The 22,748-nt window shown below is 40.2% G+C and overlaps 2 long non-coding RNA genes across 2 annotated transcripts in view; one reads left to right on the top strand and one right to left on the bottom strand.

Annotated features, from left to right (window-relative positions):
* Positions 1-22,748, top strand: part of LOC309519672 — a 363,193-nt gene that overhangs the window by 272,769 nt on the left and 67,676 nt on the right. The window lies entirely within an intron of this gene.
* On the bottom strand, positions 16,078-21,490 carry LOC309519639. The gene is made up of 3 exons (XR_014213919.1): positions 21,301-21,490; positions 18,677-18,856; positions 16,078-16,312 (listed from the first exon to the last, which is right to left on the bottom strand). It is a non-coding gene; the product is annotated as an uncharacterized lncRNA (long non-coding RNA).

The following is a 22,748-nucleotide window of genomic DNA, read 5'->3' as shown; positions in this document are numbered from 1 at the left end:
TAGTGCTTTTCTAACAATATGATTTTTAAAGGCCCTATGCACTTTAGCTTTGTCATACCACAAATATGCATGCCAACCAAATGCATTATTAAAACCTTCTAAGTCCAAGATATCTGTATTCTCAAGGAGCATCCACTCTTTCATCCAGCAGAACGCTGCTGCTTCATAGTACAGTTTTAAGTCCGGCAGGGCAAATCCCCCTCTTTCCTTAGCATCCATTAATATCTTAAATTTTATTCTAGGCTTTTTGCCCTGCCAGACAAATTTTGAAATATCTTTCTGCCACCTCTTGAAACAGTCCATCTTGTCAAGAATTTGCAATGTTTGAAATAGGAATAACATTCTAGGCAATACATTCATTTTTATAGCTGCAATTCGGCCCAACATTGAAAGCTTCAGATTTGACCATGTTTCCAAGTCCTTTTTAACTTCTGACCAACATTTCTCATAATTATCTTTAAATAAATTCAAATTCTTAGATGTCATATAAACCCCTAAATATTTCACCTTCTTAACCACCATCAAACCTGTTTCAGTTTGAAACTTCTCCTTTTCCGTGTCTGATAAGTTTTTTTCCAAAACCTTGGTCTTTTGTTTGTTCAACTTAAACCCAGCCACTTGACCAAATTCTTGAATTAAGTCTAGAACCCTTTTTGTACTAGCTTCTGGCTCTTGTAAAGTAAGTACTAAGTCATCTGCAAATGCCCTTAGCTTGTAATGTTTAGCTCCGACTTGTACCCCTTTAACTAGCTGGTCACCTCTAATCATATTTAGCAACACCTCCAGGACTGATATAAAAAGTAATGGGGAGATTGGGCACCCCTGTCGTGTCCCTTTTTCTATTTTAAATTCTTCAGTTGTCACATTATTTACAATCAGCTTTGCTTTTTGTTCTGAATATATTGCACCTATACCATACTCAAAACTTTGGCCTACCCCCATCCCATGAAGATTCTTTTTCATAAAACTCCAAGAAATATTGTCAAAGGCTTTCTCCGCATTCACAAAAATCAAAACTGCTTTAGTGTTTATATTCACCTCTAGTAGTTCCAAAATGTCTATAATATTCCTCACATTATCTGACAAATGTCTTTTTGGGAGAAAGCCTGCTTGGTCCATATGAATCTCATCCATCAGCACTCTTTTCAGTCTTTTTGCTAAAATGTCTGCAAAAATTTTGTAATCCACATTAAGTAATGATATAGGGCGGTAGTTCTTAAGTTGAGTCTTTTCAGTCTCTGTCTTTGGTATGAGTGTAATGTATACTTCTTTCCACGATTCTGGTGCCCTTTTCCCCTCCAAAATCTCGTTGCAGACTTCCTTTAACGGTTGTACTATCCACTCCTTCAAAGCTTTGTAATATCTGGAAGTCAGCCCATCTGGTCCTGGAGATTTGCCCAACTGCATGTTTTGAATGGCCCCCTCTATCTCTTGTTCTGTTATCTTCTGATTTAGATCCACTTTACTTTGATGGGAGATTTTTTGTAGTCCATATCGCTTAAGAAACTCGTCTATATCTCCTTCCTTCTGCGGCCCTTGTGAATATAATTTTTTAAAATAACTCAAAAAGCAATTCCTGATCTCATTAGGTTTATATATATTCTTTCCATCAACTTCTAGGCTTGTAACCGTATTTAATTTCTGTCTTTTCTTCATTTGCCAAGCCAGAAGTTTGCCACATTTATCTGCAGATTCGAATGTCTTCTGTCTCATTTGTTTGATCTTCCATTCAATCTCTTGGTTCATCAATTCCATATATTGTGACTGGTATAACTTAATCTCTCTCAGAATCTCCTGGGACTTTGGTTTGGATCTGAGTTTCTTCTCTCCTTCTTTTATCTTTTCCAGAATCCTATCCTTCTTTTCATTTTGTTTTCTCTTCTTTATTGAATTTTGTTGTATTAAAAATCCTCGCATCACAGCTTTACTTGCATCCCAGATTACTCTTTTTTCCACATCTGTTTTTAAATTTATTTCAAAATAGTCCTTTATAGTTTTTTGGGCCTTTTTGTGGATCTCCTCATCTCAAAATAGGGTGTCATTCATCCTCCATCTAAATGAACCAGCTGTTGTAAATTTCATCTCCATCTTTAAGGCATTGTGGTCGGAGCAAGTCTTTGAGCAGATCTTCCTTCAGAAACAGATGCCATTGTTCATTTTCCTTTCAAGGGATGATATCGTCAAGCATTGTGAGTTTTATGGGTGCAGAACAGATGATATATTTCCTGCCTATAGAGCAGTTCTGTGTCTCTTTCTATGCTTTCTGTTATACTGTCTGTTTCTTTGCTTCTGTAACTGGATGAGATCTTAGGAGCTGAAGTTTTGGGACTTTACCGGGGATCCAGTAAGATCCTGTACGCTTTTAAACCTCAGTAAACTATAACTGAAGAATTCTGCTGCCCTAGTGTGTGTTTTTCCTTTGGAACTCTGCACGGGAGTTGCAGTTCATGCAATTGGAATCTGTTGCTATCTGCCCATGCCCTGGAGTTGCGCTAAAGAGCCATGGAGACAGGGAGTGGCTAGATTTTGCACCAGCCCTGTCAGATATTTTCTACCTGAAGGAAGAATCCCTTCTGGAGTCTGGCCATGGCTGCCTGAGAGTAGGCTCAGTACTTTAGATTTCTCAGTTTGAAAAGCTGGAAAGATACTTATGTTGCAGCACATCATAAAATATATGATATTATTTGCAGCTATACTTAATTTGATGTTACTGTATTCTGTATGGTTTATCTTCTACTGGAGAAGACTGGTCAGTCAAAAAGCAACAGAGAAGAGACATTGAGTTCGGCTGTTATTGAGTACAGTGGTACCTCAGGTTCCATACGCTTCCGGTTACAGATGTTTCAGGTTATAGACTCCACTAACCCAGAAATAGTACCTCGGGTTAAGAACTTTGCTTCAGGATGAGATCAGAAATCTTGCTTTGGCGGCGTGGCAGCCGAGGGAGGCCCCATTAGCTAAAGTGGTGCTTCAGGTTAAGAACAGTTTCAGGTTAAGAACGGACCTCTGGAACGAATTAAGTACTTATCCCGAGGTACCACTGTAATGATACACATTATTTTATTTTAATTGATTTTTATCTTCTCAGACATTCTGTTTGTCATTGTGCTAAGATACCTTGAGAAAAGTAAGCCAAAGGCTTTTTGACCATAAGTCTTGTTCAGTGGTCTCAAATAAAATTTGCAATATGTAAAATGTACCAAAAATCATTTCAAACAGTGCTTTTTGTTCAGTTGTGTTTAGGTTTTAAGGGGAGAGGATGTTGCCTTTCTGGGTTTGTATGGAGGGGTTTGGAGAGAGAGATAATAATATTGTACTTGGAGGCCTTTCATGTTTTCAAGAAAAGGGGACATGCACCCATCAGAGTTTCTCAAATTTTGAAATGTGCCCATTTGCCCCAAAATGTTCACAGCTCCTGCCCTAAAACAGCAAGTTATTTGTTCTTACCAAAGCGGCCACATTCTTGATAGCATTCATCTTCATTCAGAAAGTTATTTGCATTCTTTCCACAGCCACCGTAAATGAATTTCTCACACTTCAGGGTTTCAACATTGAAGAAAAAACTTATAAAACTTGCTTTGCATCTTCCTAATTTTCGAGGGAGTTTGCATATATCAGGTAGACCATCTGGTGGGTAAAAGCAAAGAAAGGCAAGCCTCATATAAACATTATATCAAAGTCTGAAACACAGAAAGCAATGACATTGACCAGGTGACTCCACCTCACAAATAAAAACAGTAATTAACACATTTCTACCAGATCTAAATTTATACAAATATGTTTTCACAAAGCTTCTCTTTGAGATTCCCTAAATCTCTGGACTTCCCTCCATACCCTCTTCTGATTCCTTATATTAACTAAGTTCTTCTGCATATCCATTCTTAAACCTTTTCAATTATTATTTCCCTTAATTTTATCTAATTTTCTGCTAGTTGAAAGCATTTACTTAAATGCTTTACTTATATGTATCAACCTGTTTTTGCACATAAATAATAAACTATTCCCACTCTTTTTTAAACTTCTCACTGTCATAGTCTCTGAGGTTTGCCGTTAATTTTGCCATTTCTGCATAGTCCATTAGCTTGATTTGCCATTCTTCTTTCGTCGCTATCTTTTCATCCTTCTGTCTTTGGGCTAACAATATTTGGGCAGCTGTTGTAGCATACAAAAATATTTTCTTATCTTCTTTGGGGAGTTCAGTTCCTATTAGTCCTAGTAAAAAAGCTTCAGGTTTTTAAACAAAAGTTAGTTTAAACATTTTCTTCAGTTCATTATACATCATTACCCAGAAGCTTTTAATAACCTTACATCCCCACCACTGGGCTGTATCCAGTTCTAGCTGAAAGTCACTTTCCAGTTCTCAAAAGTTTAGCATTGGGTGTCAGCTGGGAAACTGAAATCCAAGACTTCTGGAAGAAGCCAAGTTGTCTATCTATGAACCAAAAATCACACAAAACAATATGGGCCAAACAACATGCCGCTCTCTGCCACTTTGGTGAGTACCACCTGCAAGGTATCTTGGCTGGCATAGTGAAACAACACATATTCCTGAGGATGCCAGAAGTCAACACTAACCATGAACAAGATTCCTATGTCCACACCCTGAGCCCTGAGTTTAGTTGGCAAAGATTGCTGAAGAGAGAGAGAGACCAGACTATTCAAGGGTAGGTGTACTCCAAATCTGATACAGTGGTACTTCGGCTTCCATACGCTTCAGGTTACATACGCTTCAGGTTACAGACTCCGCTAACCCAGAAATAGTACCTCGGGTTAAGAACTTTGCTTCAGGATGAGAACAGAGAACGTGCTCCGGTGGTGCGGCAGCAGCAGGAGGCCCCATTAGCTAAAGTGGTGCTTCAGGTTAAGAACAGTTTCAGGTTAAGAACGGACCTCCGGAACGAATTAAGTACTTAAACCGAGGTACCAGTGTAGTTCCCAGAATGTTGCTTCCCCGGGAACATAGTGTAACGTTTAAAGAGTGACTCACAGAACAATCAGAGTATCACTGATCTACACCCGCCTTGGGCAGGGTGCTAGAATGCCAGCAACATCTGAGAATTCCACGTGCTGACACTGGTATACAACGTTGTCATACTTGGCATAGAGGCATTGAAATGAATTGTCGTGTTTAACTTAAAGTCATCTTTTTGAATGGATCTACTCTGAGAAGAAATATGTTGGATAGAAATCCACAGCTCTTCATTTTGAGCCACCATGGAGAATCCATTGAGCTCCTTTCAAGATCCAGGCTTCTTCAGGGTCATATGTTCACTCACTGGGCAACGTCAGCCCAGGGAATCTTTGTAGGAACACAAGCTCCTCAAACTCCCATAGCGTGATCAATATAATTGGGTGCATGTGTTGCCTACAAGAAAGCAAGCTCCACATCACTTGGGCCTTATGGAAGGGGGCAACCCTATGTAGAGAGGCAGATTAAAGACTTGGCGAGATAGAGAAATGAGGAATTTGGTTTTGCAAAGGAATAGAGAGAAGAGATTATATATTGATGGGAATTACATAATCATATTTAAAGATATACCAATAAGATTGTTGAAACGAAGAGAAGCCTACAAACCGCTGGTGCAATTACTTAAGAAGAATAAGATTGATTTCAGATGGGAATTCCCTGAAGGAATCTCTTTCTTCTACAAAGGTGTAAAAAGAAGATTAGTAAGTCCGGAGGAAATAGGAAAATTTACAAGAAGATATAAAGAATTACAACAAGGAGAAGAAGAGGTAAAAGGAGCAGAAGGAGGAGCAAAAAGGAAAGAGGACTCTGTATCAGGAGGAGAAGAAGAAGAGACTGGGAGAGAATCAGAAGAAGAGGAAGAAGAGGAAGAAGGGGAAGGGACAGAAAGACTATAAAGAAAACTAAAACTCAAATAGTGGTAAGAAGAATGACATTAAGACTATGGAATTGGAACATTAATGGAATGAATGATAAGAAGAAACGGAACGGAATCGAACATATCCTGAAAAAGAAAAAGCTGGATGTCATATGCCTACAAGAAACGCATGTGGCAAAAAAACATAGAAAAATTCTGATTAATAAAAGATTAGGGAATGAATTCATATCCTCGGATAAAGAGAAAAAGAGAGGTGTTGTTATATATATCCAAAATAAAATTGAATCACACCAACTATTTAAGGATGAAGAAGGGAGAATCATTGCAGTACAAATTAATTGGCAAGGGGAAAAATTAATCATTGTTGGGGTCTACGCACCAAATGGGAATAAGACAGAATTTTTTAGATTGTTGGAAGAGACGTTATTTGAATATATGGACCAGAAAATTATAATAATGGGTGATATGAATGGTGTGGTCTCAACAGAAATGGATAGATTAAGGAAAACGGAGAATAAAGAAGGGAAATTACCCAAAACCTTTTTTACGATGACGAAGAACTGTAATCTGGTAGACATGTGGAGGCTCAGACATCCATTGGAAAAGCAGTTTACTTATCACTCAGAACCTAACCAATCCTTTTCAAGAATAGATCAAATATGGGTTTCGAACGAGCTAACCCCAAGAATTCAAAAAATTGAAATACAGGCGAAGGTGATCTCCGATCACAACCCAATAGAAATGATGTTAAAAGGTTTTGAAGAACGAACCTTTAGGTGGAGATTGAATGATAATTTATGGGATGACCAAAGGTTCGTAGAAAAAGCACAAAAAAACCTAACTGAATTCTTCATGATGAATATGGATAAAGGGACAAAAACGAGTGTAGTGTGGGACGCAAGTAAGGCAGTGATGAGGGGCCTCTTCATCCAACAGAACGTATGGAAAAGGAACAACAAGGAGAAAGCGACAAAAGAGATCCTAAGACAGATTATGAACAATGAACAAAAGTTGATTAAAAAACCCAATAATGAGAAGACAATACAGGAAATAAAAATCCTACAAACCCAATTTGCGATGTTAATAAACAGAGAGGTCGAATGGAATGTGAAAAGATTAAGACAAAAAAACTTTGAATTCGCTAACAAATCAGGAAAATGGCTTGCTTGGCAGGTTAAGAAAAGAAAAGAACAAAATACAATTAGCAAAATTGAGGTAAATGGAGAAGAAACAACAGATCCAAAGGAAATTAGGAGAGCATTTGTGGACTTTTATAAGCAATTATATAGGAATAAAGACAGAAATATCAAGAAGAAAATAGAAAGATATCTGAAAGAAAAAATGGTGAGGAAGATTACGACAGATCAAAAAGAGCAGTTGAATGTACCAATAAGTAAGGAAGAGGTAGAAGAAGTTATAAAAGAGTTAAAAAGAGGGAAAGCACCGGGGCCGGATGGATTCACCTGCAGTTATTATAAAGAAATGAAAGATATACTAATGGTCCCGTTGATTAAAGTAATGAATAATATCTTAAAAGAAAAGGATATTCCAGGAACATGGAAAGAGGCATTTATTACAATAATACCAAAACAAGACTCAGACCTTACACAAGTTAAGAACTATAGACCCATCTCGCTATTAAATATAGACTATAAGATCTTCGCAGGAATTCTAGCTAAGAGATTTAAAAAGATACTAATAAAGATTATACATAAAGATCAAGAGGGCTTTCTACCGGACAGACAAATAAGAAACAACATAAGAAATATAGTCAATGTTATCGAATACCTGTCTGATAGATGTGATAAACCAGCAAGTTTAATATTTGTAGATGCGGAGAAAGCCTTCGATAATGTGGTTTGGGAATTTATGTTGAAAAACTTGGAGGTCATGGAGGTGGGCCAAGATTTTTTTAATGGTATCGAAGCAATTTATACGGATCAGAAAGCAAGATTGATAGTAAATAACACCATTACGGAAGAAATAAAAATATGCAAAGGTACAAGGCAGGGCTGTCCACTCTCGCCATTATTATTTATAGTAGTCTTGGAAGTCCTACTAAATGCAATCAGACAAAACAACCAAATTAAAGGAGTGATGTTAGGGGCAAATGAATATAAAATTAAGGCCTTCGCGGATGACATGGTTTTGACTGTGGAAGAACCTACAGAAAGTATAAAAGAAATTTTAGATGAGATGGAAGAATTTGGAATGATGGCAGGATTCAGATTGAATAAAAAAAAGACCAAAATGATAGTTAAAAATATGGACGGTGATAAGATTGAATTATTACAACAAAGAACGGAGATTGAGGTAGTGAAAAAGGTTAAATACTTAGGAATCTGGCTTTCCGATAAGAACATAGATTTATATCAATATAATTATATCCCTGTTTGGAAAGGTATAAAAAGAGATCTGGAGACTTGGGCCAGAATGAAATTATCATTCTGGGGAAGAATATCGATGGTAAAAATGATGGTCCTTCCTAAGCTATTATTCTTATTTCAAACTATACCCATAATTAAAGATACAAAAATTTTTAAAGAGTGGCAAAAGGCGATTTCAAGATATGTCTGGGAAGGGAAGAAGCCTAGGATTAAATTCAAATTACTGACAGACATTAAGGAAAGAGGTGGCTTCTCCCTACCAGATATGAGACTCTATTATGAGGCAGCATGTTTGTGCTGGGTCAAAGAATGGGTAAAGTTGGAGAACAAGGAACTTTTAGATCTTGAAGGGTTTAACAATAAATTTGGGTGGCATGCGTACCTATGGAATGACAAAAAGAGGGTCCATAAGGGATTCACAAACCATATTTTTAGAGGTGCACTAATAGAGGTTTGGGATAGATATAAAAACATATTAGAACCAAAAATCCCGCATTGGTTATCCCCGTTAGAAATGGTGTGTATAAAAAAAGTCAATATGAGAGGGAAGTGGGGAAACTATGGAGAAATGGTTATGAATGAAGAAGGGAAATGGAAATTAAAACCTTATGACCAAATTAAGGAGTTAACATACGATTGGCTACATTACTTTCAGATAAACGAAATGTTTAAAAAAGAGTTGAAGGAAAGGAATTATGTAGAAAAAGAATTAACCTTCCAAAAAGAGATAATAAATAATGAATATAAAAATCTGTCAAAAATGTATAAATTACTATTGGAGTGGCACACGAAGGACGAGGAGGTGAAAGCGGTGATGGTACAATGGGCAAGGGACTTTGGTTATAATGTTCAATTAGAGGATTGGGAAAGGTTGTGGAAAGAGAATATAAAATTTACGGCTTGCATGTCACTGAGGGAAAATATAATGAAAATGCTCTACAGATGGTACCTGTCACCCACTAAATTGGCAAAGATGTATAAGGTTGACAACAAATGCTGGAAATGTAGACAGAAAGAAGGGACTTTCTTCCATCAGTGGTGGGAGTGTAAGAAAGTTAAAGGCTTTTGGGAGGAGATATACAATGAGATGAAAAAGATGTTGAAGTATACTTTCGTGAAAAAACCAGAAGCATTTTTATTAGGTATTGTAGGGAAGGACATCAAAAGAAAGGATTGTAGACTTTTCCAGTATGCGGTGACAGCTGCCAGAATTGTGTTAGCCCAGAAGTGGAAGCAGGAAGAGGTCCAAACGGTAGAAGAGTGGAGAATAAAATTGACAGAATATGCTGAATTGGACAAACTAACAGGGAAAATCAGATATACTAAGGATCAAAAATTTATAAAGGACTGGGAGAAATTTGTGTGTTATCTGGAAAATAATTATGTTGTAAAAATAACGCTAGTGGGATTTAAAGAGGCTTTGTAAAGAACCAATAAATATTGTTTAGTAGAGATTATGAGGAAGGGTGGAATAAGTGGCAATATGAAAAAAAAGATGAAATGTGTACCAAAAGGATAATTATGAACGATGTCAGCGACGTTGATAGAAGTTCATAATGGATATGATTTGTTGTATAATGGTTGTGTTTTTATTTATAAAGTGTTTTATTTTTATTTTTATTTTATTTTTTTACTCTGTATTTTATATATATTTTTTTCTGAAACTCTAATAAAAATTATAAAAAAAAGACTTGGAGAGAAATAGGGGGAGGTACAGCCATGATACACATAAGATTTAGAAGTTGTAAGAGGAGAGAGAGCTCATACCTGTATCTGTATGCCCAGCAGCTCAGGCCAGGGTGCGAAAAGGCCCACGATGAGAGACAGGAGGATGAAGGGACCACACTGCATGGCGACTCTTCAATGGGACTGTCCAGTACCAAGGGAAGGGACACTATATTGTGTTCTTTAAGGAAATGGAAGCACTCATCTGGGCATGAAAAAGCAATATCTAGGGACAATCTGGATCTACTCTATTAATTACAAGGAAATTTTCTGTTCTCAATAAAATATTCTTCTACCTCAGCTCAGGACATGTTGGAGCTATATGTATGATTCATGGACTGGATATGACACATGTAATTTATGTATTATATTTTGTATTTGTTTATATGTATATATAATGATAAACCAATAAAAACTCATTTTGAAAAGAAAAAAGAAGACTGAAACATCCTGGAAGAATTTCAGTTCCGTGACATGGTATTGATATAAACCTGTTCTTCTGTCATGCAGCGACCATGCCCTTCTGTTCCTCTCTGGTGTGGGTGCTGCTCCTTTTCCCTTATGGGGTATCCAAGAGCCCGTATAGAGTCCTTAAGTAGGTTCCCTATCGGTAGGAGAAAACAACAGAGGCCAGCCAGAGAATATTGAGAAGCAAAGCAGCTAGTAAGCCTGATCTTTATTAAACTGCTGCAACATGGTCCTCACTCACCCTACGCAGGAGGTAGGAGGAATCCAGAACAATGGTGCACAAGCCCGTATATAGACTTTGGAAATAGCCCACCCTGTAAACCAGGCTTCCTCAGCTTTGGCCCTCCAGATGTTTTGAGACTACAATTCCCATCATCCCCATCCACTGGTCCTGCTAGCTAGGGATCATGGGAGTTGTAGGACAAAAATATCTGGAGGGCGGAGGTTGAGGAAGCCTGCTTTAGACCAAGACCACCCCAAAAAACATTGTGCAAACATTACAGAAGGAGGTGGTCTAGAGCAGAAATCCTGTTTGCCAGGATATCTGTTAATGGTCACTGATTGATTTACCTGGTCAACCTGGCCATTCTTTTGTGATGGTAAATACTTCAGTTTCTGAGTCCCAGGTCACAGGCTCACCCTGTTCATACACAATTACACCCTTAAGACAGGATTTGTAAGCAAAAAGACAAAGGGGAGGCTTTCTCCATTTCCTCCCTTCTTGCAGAGAAATATATTGAGGTCAATTTGGGAGAGTCAAAATGACTTCAGGATTTTTCTCCTGTACTATTTCAGACATGTGGTTTATATACTTATGTATGTGTTTCCTTGTACATTTATGAATATTTATTTTATATTTGGGACCATAGGATTCTTATAACATCAGGAACAATGTACAGTATTACAATAAGGCTGTGCTCAGTTTCCTATCACTTCTCCATAATTAAACTATACCATTTAACATACAAAAAAAATACTATATTATTGTAATAAATGTTGAATGTTATTTTATTTGCATATCGTATTATGCATGTTGTCTTATTTATGTGATGTGAGCCACTCTGAGCCTGGCTTTGGCCAGGAAGGGTGGGATACAAATAAAATGTATTATTATTATTATTATTATTATTATTATTAAAACATACAAAAAAAACAAACACATTTGCTAAAATAATATACTTTTGTTGTCTCAGCCACTCTGGGAGGCTTCCAACAAAACTATAGAGTGAAAGAAAACACACACACATCAAACATTAAAAGCTTCCCAAATCAGGGCTGCCTTCAGATGTCTACATCTGCCAGGAGGGTGGGTGTGACTACCAAAAAGTGGTGGATAATTATTTGAATTGCTTTTCTTATAAACAGGCAAACCCCCATTTGAGTGTGATTGGCATGTATGCAAACACAGATGTGTGCACAGTTTCAGACCCTCCAAGTGTCCCTATTTTCCAGGGACGTCCCTGATTTAGAGAAGCTGTCCCGGTTTCTGATTGCGCCCTGGAATCTCCTGCTTTTCCTTAGGATGTCCTTATTTTCATTGGAGAAATGTTGGAGGGTATGGAGTTATGTAACCACTGAACTGTCTGAAGGCAATCCTGTATAGGGATGTATTCTGAATGTTTATTATGTTTTTTATATATGTTAGAAGCTGCCCAGAGTGCTGGGGCAATCCAATAAGATGTGTAGGGTATGAATAGTAAAATTATAATTATGGAATGGGACATCTCTATTCTCATCAGAGACATGTTGGAGGGGGTGCCGTTTTCTGCATGGGGCAGAACGGAGGCAAAACAGGGCAGGGCAAGCTTACGCACATCCTGGTGACATGCACAATGACCTGGAACACCACCCTCATGCAAATGGGGGGGGGTGCCTGTATATAAAGGTGTCCAACAAAACAGCTATCTACAGGAGTAGACAGATATATGTACAGAATTTCTTCTTCCGTGTGACAGCAAGGATGCGGAAAATGGAGGCCTGTAGCTTCTGGTGCAGCATCAAAAAATGTACCGTTGTCGGTTTTGTATGCAGGTAGCAACTTCCATTTGTAAGGCTGACGTTTTACATTTCCACATGGAAGACTTTCTGGTTGCACTCAGCATCATAAACCTATGCTTATCAGTTGTGTATACAGGTAGATTTCCCCAATAACTAGGGCTATAAAAGCTGCTAAACTGGCCACCTGATAAGATAACCACTGTAACTTCCTCTTGTTTCCCAGTATTTTAGCAGATATGCGTATTGAGGGGGAGCAAGGGAAAACAACAACATGGTCGCAGTATTTCTGTCACATGGGTGTGATGTAGACCCTGTGCAGGTGCACCAACTCTAGGGGCCAGGCGTGTCTCCGGCCCCTTTGATCTTTGTGGGAAAGGGGCCGGGCCCGCTCAAAGTATTGTTTTGTTTTTAATTTTTATTTATACCTTTCAGGTTTATACATTTCATTAATTTTACAATCGTTTTAACATTTCAAAGCTTGACTTCCTTCTTCCTCTCTCTGTAGTTCCTTAAATCTATTTTTTAATATCTTCTGCAGATCCAAATTCATTCAGTTTGCTCCTTTAATTATCTACAGTGGTACCTCTGCTTACGCACTTAATTCGTTCGGGAGGTCTGTTCTTAACCTGAAACTGTTCTTAACCTGAGGTACTACTTTAGCTAATGGGGCCTCCCACTGCCGCCACATGATTTCTGTTCTCATCCTGAAGCAAAGTTCTTAACCCGAGGTACTATGTCTGGGTTAGCGGAGTCTGTAACCTGAAGCATCTGTAATTTGAAGTGTCTCACATACATTGGGTTGTATCCAGTACTGATCCCACTCCAAGTAGATCCCTTGAAATTAATGAACATGACTAACTTATGTTAATTAATGTCAATGGATCCAATCTGAAAAGAATTTAGCAGGATACAACACATTTTGCTGATTATCCAAAAATTTCCCCCTGGACACATGTTCAGGAAATTCCAGACGTATGGCAACCTTATGTTAATTACAAACTGGAAGTTGTAGTTTACAATAAGACTGGGGCGTAGCGTGGATTGCCAGTGCCCGGGGCTCTCCCTAATTGAAACTTTTCATGTTGGTGACAAACTTTTTAGACATGCATCATTTCGGGACACAGTAATTCAGTTTTACTAGCAAACCAGAGGTTAAACTAACCCCTTTCCAGCCCCAGGAGGAGAATGGGGAGCGTTTGCAAGACACATTTACACACTGAAGCTGACACACTAATGTGTTGCAACACACAGTTTGGAAAGCTCTGCCCTAACCCATGGTTCCTATCAGGCCTGGGCAGCGATGATGGTGGGGAAGGGTCTTCCCAGCAAGGAGAGGGGACAGGGTCAGCGGCTGTTTATTTTATTAGTATTATTTATTCCATGTAATTTTTACACCGCTTGACACCACTTGATTGTGTGGTTTTTTAAAAAAACAAACCCTCAAAGTGGTTTATTTTTCTTTTGAATTTTTATGCCACCCCCAAATTTTGTGCCCAGGACAGCAGGCCCTCTGCCCCCCTCCCCCATTCTACGTCACTGCAACAAGCAATAGACTTGCATAATGGTATTATGATATTAGCAGTTTTTCTTTCCAGTCCATTCCCTAATAATCTCTAGCAAGGAACTTGCCCCCCGCCCCCTGTTTAAAGCACAGTACCAGCTGCACACTTGGAGGAGGGCATTCCTTAATTTATCCCCAAATCTTCTCTGCTTCCTGCTTTGTCCCTAGCGTCTGATCGGCTTCCGAATTCAGGACAGAAAACAATGCTCAGTGGTGACAATGGATTCAGTTGATGTGCTCAGCCTACATGAAATCACCCAAGGAATAGAGCACTTTGATGAACAAGTAAACCTGATCTTTGGTCATGCAAAGTTTATTGCCTTCTTCCGGTTTTTTCTTTTCTTTCAACTGCATATAGCAAGGCCTGAGAACAGATCATAAGAGTGCTTACGGTCGACAGCAGTGTTTGCCAACTAGGTGCCCTGCAGATGTATTGAACTACAACTCCCACCAGCCCCTGCCAGCTCAGATTGGTGAAGGTTGGTCCACAGACTCTCAATGTCAATGCAAACATGAAGTTCATGCAATATGTTATACACACATACCTCATGGCGGGGGGATAGATTTGGAACCATTTATTCCATTTTTTAATTCAGCCAGAGAAAAAGAACAGTCTTGACTTGGCTGGAAAAGATTGTTATTTAATCTCTGGATGGCCACATGAGCATGTCTGGAAGTAAGCTGTTCCGATGCCAGCATCTCCCCAAGAATTCCAAGTGCTGACACTGAAAATGTCCAGCAGGCATTATGTCCTCATTCTTTGTCACCACCAAGCCCTTTCCACAAAGATTCCTGGGACGTGGAGTTGCTTAAGGGCTCTCGAAATTATTTCTCAGTGTGGGCTCTCCTAACCACTCTCGGCACCCGTAAAAAACTAGGGTTCTTGGTACTTTTGGGGGAAGCCAGGACTGGCAACATGGTATAAGTCTGCTTTAGATGTCTAGTGTGGGTGTGACCACAGACTCCTAATGCGGAGGGGGTGTAACGTGTGAACGCTTGCTGTCCAACTGTGTTGCTCACCCTGTGCTTTTTATCCACACATTCCAGGTGGGTGGTGAATTACAGACTGCACCACCACTCCACTCTGGCTTTCATAGCTGAAGTGGTTGGTGCAGACGCCTTTATACAGTTCTCACAAACCATCGATTCCATAAGAACTAGCCCAGGCTACTTTGCAGTACTTTGTTTCCTTCATTGTGTTCACACTAGACGTCAGCACTCAAGTTGTGTTAGTCGCCTATCCATACCTGGAAACTGTAAGCTCACATCATGGCAGTAGAAAGGGTTATGTTGTTCTTAAAGCTGAACTAAAATCCCTCCCAGGACACTTCCAGATGAAGACAAATGCCCTTTGGGAGGGTGGTTCCCATGACCAGGAGATACGCAAGGCAGCTCTGGAGGGTTCGCCAAGGTGTCCTTTGCATCTAGGAGTTCCTTTTGACAGCTCTGCCTGATTGGCCAGCTATGGCTGCTCCTGGACAGGGAAAGTCTGACCACATGTTGGTAACCTTGAGGCTGGATTACAGCAATGTGATCTATGTGGGGCTGCCCTTCGGCCTCATCTGAAAGCACCAGTTGGTGCAAAAGGATGACAGCATTGTTCAAAGGTCTACAGTGGCTGCGCATCTACTACCGAGCCAAGTTCATTGTCTTTGTATTAAGGTAATTTACAAGTCCAAAATACCTAAGGGCAGCCTAACATCTCATCTGTCAGCTCAAACACTTAGATCATCTGGCGGAGCTTCATGTCTCGTCCCCGGAGTTGGTGAGGCTCATCTGACAACAAGAATCCAAACCTTTAGTGATTTCCCCAGTCCTAAGGACTGCTCAGCCAACAAAGATTCAGCAGGCTGTGAATCTATAAAGGCCTGCTGAAAACATTTTTATAATGACAGGTTTATGCCAGCATTTAAGAAAATACTTAATGGTTAGTTGATGTTCTCTAATCTATTTTTTTTTTTTTACATGTTTTATGATATATGTAGATAATGTAAATCACTTTGATATTTAGATGATATAGCAGCATATAAATATTTTTGTAAATAAAGTCATCTAAGCTCCCCACAAAGAAATAGTAAGCCATAGAAGACACTTAACAGCATTAATGTGGATTTAATAGCAGATGAATTAATGTGGACAAAACCCCATACTCAAGAACCAGAATACAGAGGATGCTGAACTACTCTTGCACTTATTCGGAATATTCAGCTGGGGTGAATGGAAGGACATCTGTAGATTGGCAGGACATCTGGAATTTAGCTGTTGTCTTCTTTCCCATGAGCAGGGGGCATTTTTGAGGATGCCAAAATATTACTCCTTCTTCACTACTGTGGAAGAAAGAGAGAATCTTTGTGGTGGATCAAATGATGCAAAGAAGAAAAAGAAGAAGAAGAAGAAGAAGAAGAAGAAGAAGAAGAAGAAGAAGAAGAAGAAGCCGTCCCCCTTCCTCTCCCGGAGAGCCCAGGGCAGCCCAGAGCAAAGGTGCAACATTAAGAAGAAGGTAAAAGCACAGTACACAGTACATCTCAGGAGCGACTCAAGGTGATAAGAGGTGAGCAGATCTTCTTTCAGAATGACCGCTCCACGCTTAAAATGGGGGGCACCCTTTGCGTGGACGCGCGCAGCCCCTAGATCTGGAGCGGCTCCAACAGCATAGGCTTGGCTTTGCCTTCCCTCAGGTGGGATACCTGGAGGTCTCCGCCTACCTCAGTCAGTTGTCCAATCCCACCTGGGGGAAGCGTTGCCAAGGAGACCAGGCCAGGTAGGGGAGGCATTACCTGCCCACACAATAGACGGAGGATCTTACCTGGGAATCCTCACTTGGCTCCAGAGCTTCTCCCACCCTACCCACCCTCAGTTAATGTCTTATTTGCAGGTTAACTTTTCTTCACAGGTTTTGCAGGTTAACTTTTCTTCACAGGTATGCGGGCGCTGCTACGTTAAGGTCGCTGTTAAAGGGCCGGAAAGGAATTTCCCTGCATTGGCAGGTTTAGCCTTTCCCGTAGCAAAACGTCACAACTTTGGCGGTATCAGGCATTGGGCGGAATCCTTTAGTCCATCTTCCTCTTTGCGGCGGCGATATCAGGGTTCTCCGTTAAAGGGGTTTCTGAAGGGAGGCTTTGGCCGCACGCCGAAAGGTCGTCATTGCTCTCCCCTGCAGCGGCGGCGTAACGGGGGCGGCTATCTCTGCTTGAACATATGTTCTCCAGAGCCGGCCCATCCCCCCACACACACACACTGGATAACCCTGATACTCCCTAGGTCCCCGGCTGGGGACTAGGGAGGGAGAACGCCCAATGCCTGAGCCAAGGTCTACCCACATTTGAAATTTAATAAAGCTGTGGCCAATTTAATCCCATAGCACGTTGTCACGAGTCGTTATTTCACATGACGGGGGGGGCCGCGCGGGATCTGGGGACTCCGCCTGTCCACGCAAACAGATGCCATTGTTCATTTTCCTTTCAAGGGATGATATCGTCAAGCATTGTGAGTTTTATGGGTGCAGAACTTGCAGCAGTTGTTTATCTCGTGAGTCTGTGGGGCTCATGGTCAACGCTCAGAGGCAGATGATATATTTCCTGCCTACAGAGCAGTTCTGTGTCTCTTTCTATGCTTTCTGTTATACTGTCTCTTTCTTTGCTTCTGTAACTGGATGAGGTCTTAGGAGCTGAGGTTTTGGCACTTTACTGGGGATCCAGTAAGATCCTGTACGCTTTTAAACCTGTTGCTATCTGCCCATGCCCTGGAGTTCCGCTAAAGAGCCATGGAGACAGGGAGTGACTAGATTTTGCACCAGCCCTGTCAGATATTTTCTACCTGAAGGAAGAATCCCTTCTGGAGTCTGGCCATGGCTGCCTGAGAGTAGGCTCAGTGCTTTAGATTTCTCAGTTTGAAAAGCTGGAAAGATACTTATGTTGCAGCACATCATAAAATATATGATATTATTTGCAGCTATACTGAAGTTGATGTTACTGTATTCTGTATGGTTTATCTTTTACTGGAGAAGACTGGTCAGTCAAAAAGCAACTGAGAAGAGACATTGAGTTCGGCTGTTATTGAGTACAGTGGTACCTCAGGTTCCATACGCTTCCGGTTACAGATGTTTCAGGTTACAGACTCCACTAACCCAGAAATAGTACCTCGGGTTAAGAACTTTGCTTCAGGATGAGATCAGAAATCTTGCTTTGGCGGCGTGGCAGCCGAGGGAGGCCCCATTAGCTAAAGTGGTGCTTCAGGTTAAGAACGGACCTCCGGAACGAATTAAGTACTTAACCCGAGGTACCACTGTAATGGTACACATTCTTTTATTTTAATTGACTTTTATCTTCTCAGACATTCTGTTTGTCATTGTGCTAAGATACCTTGAGAAAAGTAAGCCAAAGGCTTTTTGACCATAAGTCTTGTTCAGTGGTCTCAAATAAAATTTGCAATATGTAAAATGTACCAAAAATCATTTCGAACAGTGCTTTTTGTTCAGTTGTGTTTAGGTTTTAAGGGGAGAGGATGCTGCCTTTTTGGGTTTGTATGGAGGGGTTTGGAGAGAGAGATAATAATATCGTACTTGGAGGCCTTTCATGTTTTCAAGAAAAGGGGACATGCACCCATCAGAGTTTCTCAAATTTTGAAATGTGCCCATTTGTCCCAAAATGTTCACAGCTCCTGCCCTAAAACAGCAAGTTATTTGTTCTTACCAAAGCGTCCACATTCCTGATAACATTCATTTTCATTCGGAAAGTTATTTTCATTCGGGTTACATCCACCGAAATTGAACTCCTCACACTTCAGGGTTTCAACATTGAAGAAAAAACGTGTAAAACTTGCTCTGCATTTTCCTACTTTCTTAGGGAGTTTGCATATATCAGGTAGACCATCTGGTGGGTAAAAGCAAAGAAAGGCAAGCCTCATATAAACATTATATCAAAGTCTGAAACACAGAAAGCAATGACATTGACCAGGTGACTCCACCTCACAAATAAAAACAGTAATTAACTCACATTTCTACCAGATCTAAATTTATACAAATATGTTTTCACAAAGCTTCTCTTTGAGATTCCCTAAATCTCTGGACTTCCCTCCATACCCTCTTCTGGTTCCTTATATTAACTAAGTTCTTCTGCATATCCATTCTTAAACCTTTTCAATTATTATTTCCCTTAATTTTATCTAATTTTCTGCTAGTTGCAAACATTTACTTAAATGCTTTACTTATATCTATCAACCTGTTTACAGTATTTTTGCACATAAATAATAAACGATTCCCACTCTTTTTTAAACTTCTCATTGTCATGAAATGAAAAGGGTGTTTAAATACACCTTTCTGAAGAAACCAGAGGCCTTTCTCCTGGGCATGGTCGGCCAAATGGTGCCAAGGAAGGACAGAACTTTTTTTATGTACGCCATAACAGCAGCAAGAATACTTATTGCAAAGTATTGGAAGACACAAGATCTACCCACTCTGGAAGAATGGCAGATGAAGGTGATGGACTACATGGAATTGGCGGAAATGACTGGCAGAATCCGAGACCAGGGGGAAGAGTCGGTGGAAGAAGATTGGAAGAAATTTAAAGACTATTTACAGAAATATTGCCAAATTAATGAATGTTAGAATGATGTCAGAATGAAGTTAAGTGGTTTAAGCAGTAATGTTATAAAGGTGTATGTAAAAATGGATTGTTAACAGGTGAGAATCCAAAGTTATAATATATTATGTTAAAGGACTAAGATAAAAACAAAGAGGGAAATAAATTGCTGAATTAATTAACTGAATTGGAATACAAAAAAGGGGGTGTGAGGAGGTCAGGGAAACAAGGAAATAAATGTAAGGTATGGAAAGACTGATGTATTTTTAAAGTGTTTTTTATCTTTCTTTGTATTTTGTATTTTTTCATTTATTTTTATTTTTGTCTTACTTTTTCTTCTTCTTTTTTTTAACTCATGTAATTCTTTTCTTTGAAACCTTAATAAATATCATTTTTTTTAAAAAAAACTTCTCATTGTCATAGTCTCTGAGCTTTGCCGTTAATTTTGCCATTTCTGCATAGTCCATTAGCTTGATTTGCCATTCTTCTTTCGTTGCTATCTTTTCGTCCTTCTATCTTTCGGCTAACAATATTTGGGCAGCTGTTGTAGCATACAAAAATATTTTCTTATCTTCTTTGGGGAGTTCAGTTCCTATTAGTCCTAGTAAAAAAGCTTCAGGTTTTTTAACAAAAGTTAGTTGAAACATTTTCTTCAGTTCATTATAGATCATTACCCAGAAGCTTTTAATAACCTTACATCCCCACCACTGGGCTGTATCCAGTTCTAGCTGAGAGTCACTTTCCTGTTCTCAATAGTTTAGCATTGGGTGTCAGCTGGGAAACTGAAATCCAAGACTTCTGGAAGAAGCCAAGTTGTCTATCTATGAAGCAAAAATCACACAAAACAATATGGGCCAAACAACATGCTGCTCTCTGCCACTCTGGTGAGTACCACCTGCAAGGTATCTTGGCTGGCGTAGTGAAACAACACATATTCCTGAGGATGCCAGAAGTCAACACTAACCATGAACAAGACTCCTATGTCCACACCCTGAGCCCTGAGTTTAGTTGGCAAAGATTGCTGAAGAGAGAGATCAGACTATTCAAGGGTAGGTGTACTCCAAATCTGATACAGTGGTACTTCGGGTTCCATACGCTTCAGGTTACATAACGAATTAAGTACTTAAACCGAGGTACCACTGTAGTTCCCAGAATGTTGCTTCCCCGGGAACATAGTGTAAAGTTTAAAGAGTGACTCACAGAACAACCAGAGTATCACTGATCTACTGTGGCCTTGGGCAGGGTGCTAGAATGCCAGCAACTTCTGAGAATTCCAGGTGCTGACACTGATCCCAAGCAAGGACCACAGCTGGTATACAACGTTGTCATACTTGGCATAGAGGCATTGAAATGAATTGTCGTGTTTAACTTAGAGTTATCTTTTTGAATGGATCTACTCTGAGAAGAAATATGTTGGCTACAACTCCACAGCTCTTCATTTTGAGCCACCATGGAGAATCCATTGAGCTCCTTTCAAGGTCACATGTTCAGTCACTGGGCAACGTCAGCCCAGGGAATCTTTGTAGGCACACAAGCTCCTCAAACTCCCATAGTGTGATCAATATAATTGGGTGCATGTGTTGCCTACAAGAAAGCAAGCTCCACATCACTTGGGCCTTATGGAAGGGGGCAACCCTATGTAGAGAGGCAGGTTAAAGAATTGGAGAGAAATAGGGGGAGGTACAGCCATGATACACATAAGATTTAGAAGTTGTAAGAGGAGAGAGAGCTCATACCTGTATCTGACGCAGAGATGCCCAGCAGCTCAGGCCAGGGTGCGAAAAGGCCCACGATGAGAGACAGGAGGATGAAGTGACCACACTGCATGGCGACTCTTCAATGGGACTGTCCAGTACCAAGGGAAGGGACGCTATATGGTGTTCTTTAAGGAAATGGAAGCAGTCATCTGGGCATGAAAAAGCAATATCTAGGGACAATCTGTATCTATTAATTACAAGGAAATTTTCTGTTCTCAATAAAGTATTCTTCTACCTCAGCTCAGGACATGTTGGAGCTATGAATTATATCCACAGAAGACTGAAACATCCTGGAAGGATTTCAGTTCCGTGACATGGTATTGATATAAACCTGTTCTTTTGTCATGCAGCGCCCATGCCCTTTTGTTCCTCTCTGGTGTGGGTGCTGTGGAGTAATGGGTTCATTAGTCAGGACAGGTTAAGGTAGGAAAAGAAATATACTGTAAATATCCAGCCACTCTTATTAAGACCATCATTTAAATGCCTGGTACATTCAACTTTTATTGTAGCAATAAAGTTTGATTTATTCTCACCACGTCTCATATTTGGCTAAGCCAGTGGTTTTCAACCAGTGTGCCGTGGCACCCTGGGGCGCCTTGAATGATAGTCAGAGTACCCCGAGAAACACTGGCCTCTGTCCCTCTTTCCTTCTTTCCCTTCTCTGATGCCCTCTCACGTCTCTGCCTCCCAAAGGCTTCCACGGCTGTTCATTGCAGCAGCCCTGGCTACAAACTCCCCAGGCAAATGTTGCCTCTGGGGCTGGCTAAGCTATCAAATATGTGCAAAAGTGACATCAGAGTTTATAAGTTAGCAGGAGAATGACAGTTGTTAGGAGATTGCTTAAAGTATTGGAAGCCCAGAGCTTGGAACACCATAATAGAGGGGCATGGGGGTGAGCAGTGAATAGAATTAAAGTTTCCTTTTGCTCCTACGTGGTGAGCTTGGGCTGGGAAGGGTACGACAGGGTTCACTTTTAGGGGAACACTGTGAAAGGAAGAGCGGAATTCTACTGAGGAATGGTATACAAGTCAGTGTTATAGAAAAAACCTGCTCCTTTCCCCTCATTGGGTATCCAAGAGCCCATATAGAGTCCTTAAGTGGGTTACCTATCGGTAGGAGAAAACAACAGAGGCTAGCCAGAGAATATTGAGAAGCAAAGCAGCTAGTAAGCCCGATCTTTATTAAACTGTTGCAACAGGGTCCTCACTCACCATACCAGGAGGGAGGAGGAACCCAGAACAATGGTGCACAAGCCCGTATCTAGACTTTTGAAATTGCCCACCCTGTAGACCAGGCTTCCTCAACTTCGGCCCTCCAGATGTTTTGAGACTACAATTCCCGTCATCCCCATCCACTGGTCCTGCTAGCTAGGGATCATGGGAGTTGTAGGCCAAAAACATCTGGAGGGCCAAGGATGAGGAAGTCTG

Source organism: Podarcis vaucheri, assembly GCF_965113315.1.
Source record: "Podarcis vaucheri genome assembly, chromosome: 15".
Classification (NCBI taxonomy): Eukaryota; Metazoa; Chordata; class Lepidosauria; order Squamata; family Lacertidae; genus Podarcis; species Podarcis vaucheri.
This window is presented reverse-complemented; position numbering and strand designations above follow the sequence as displayed.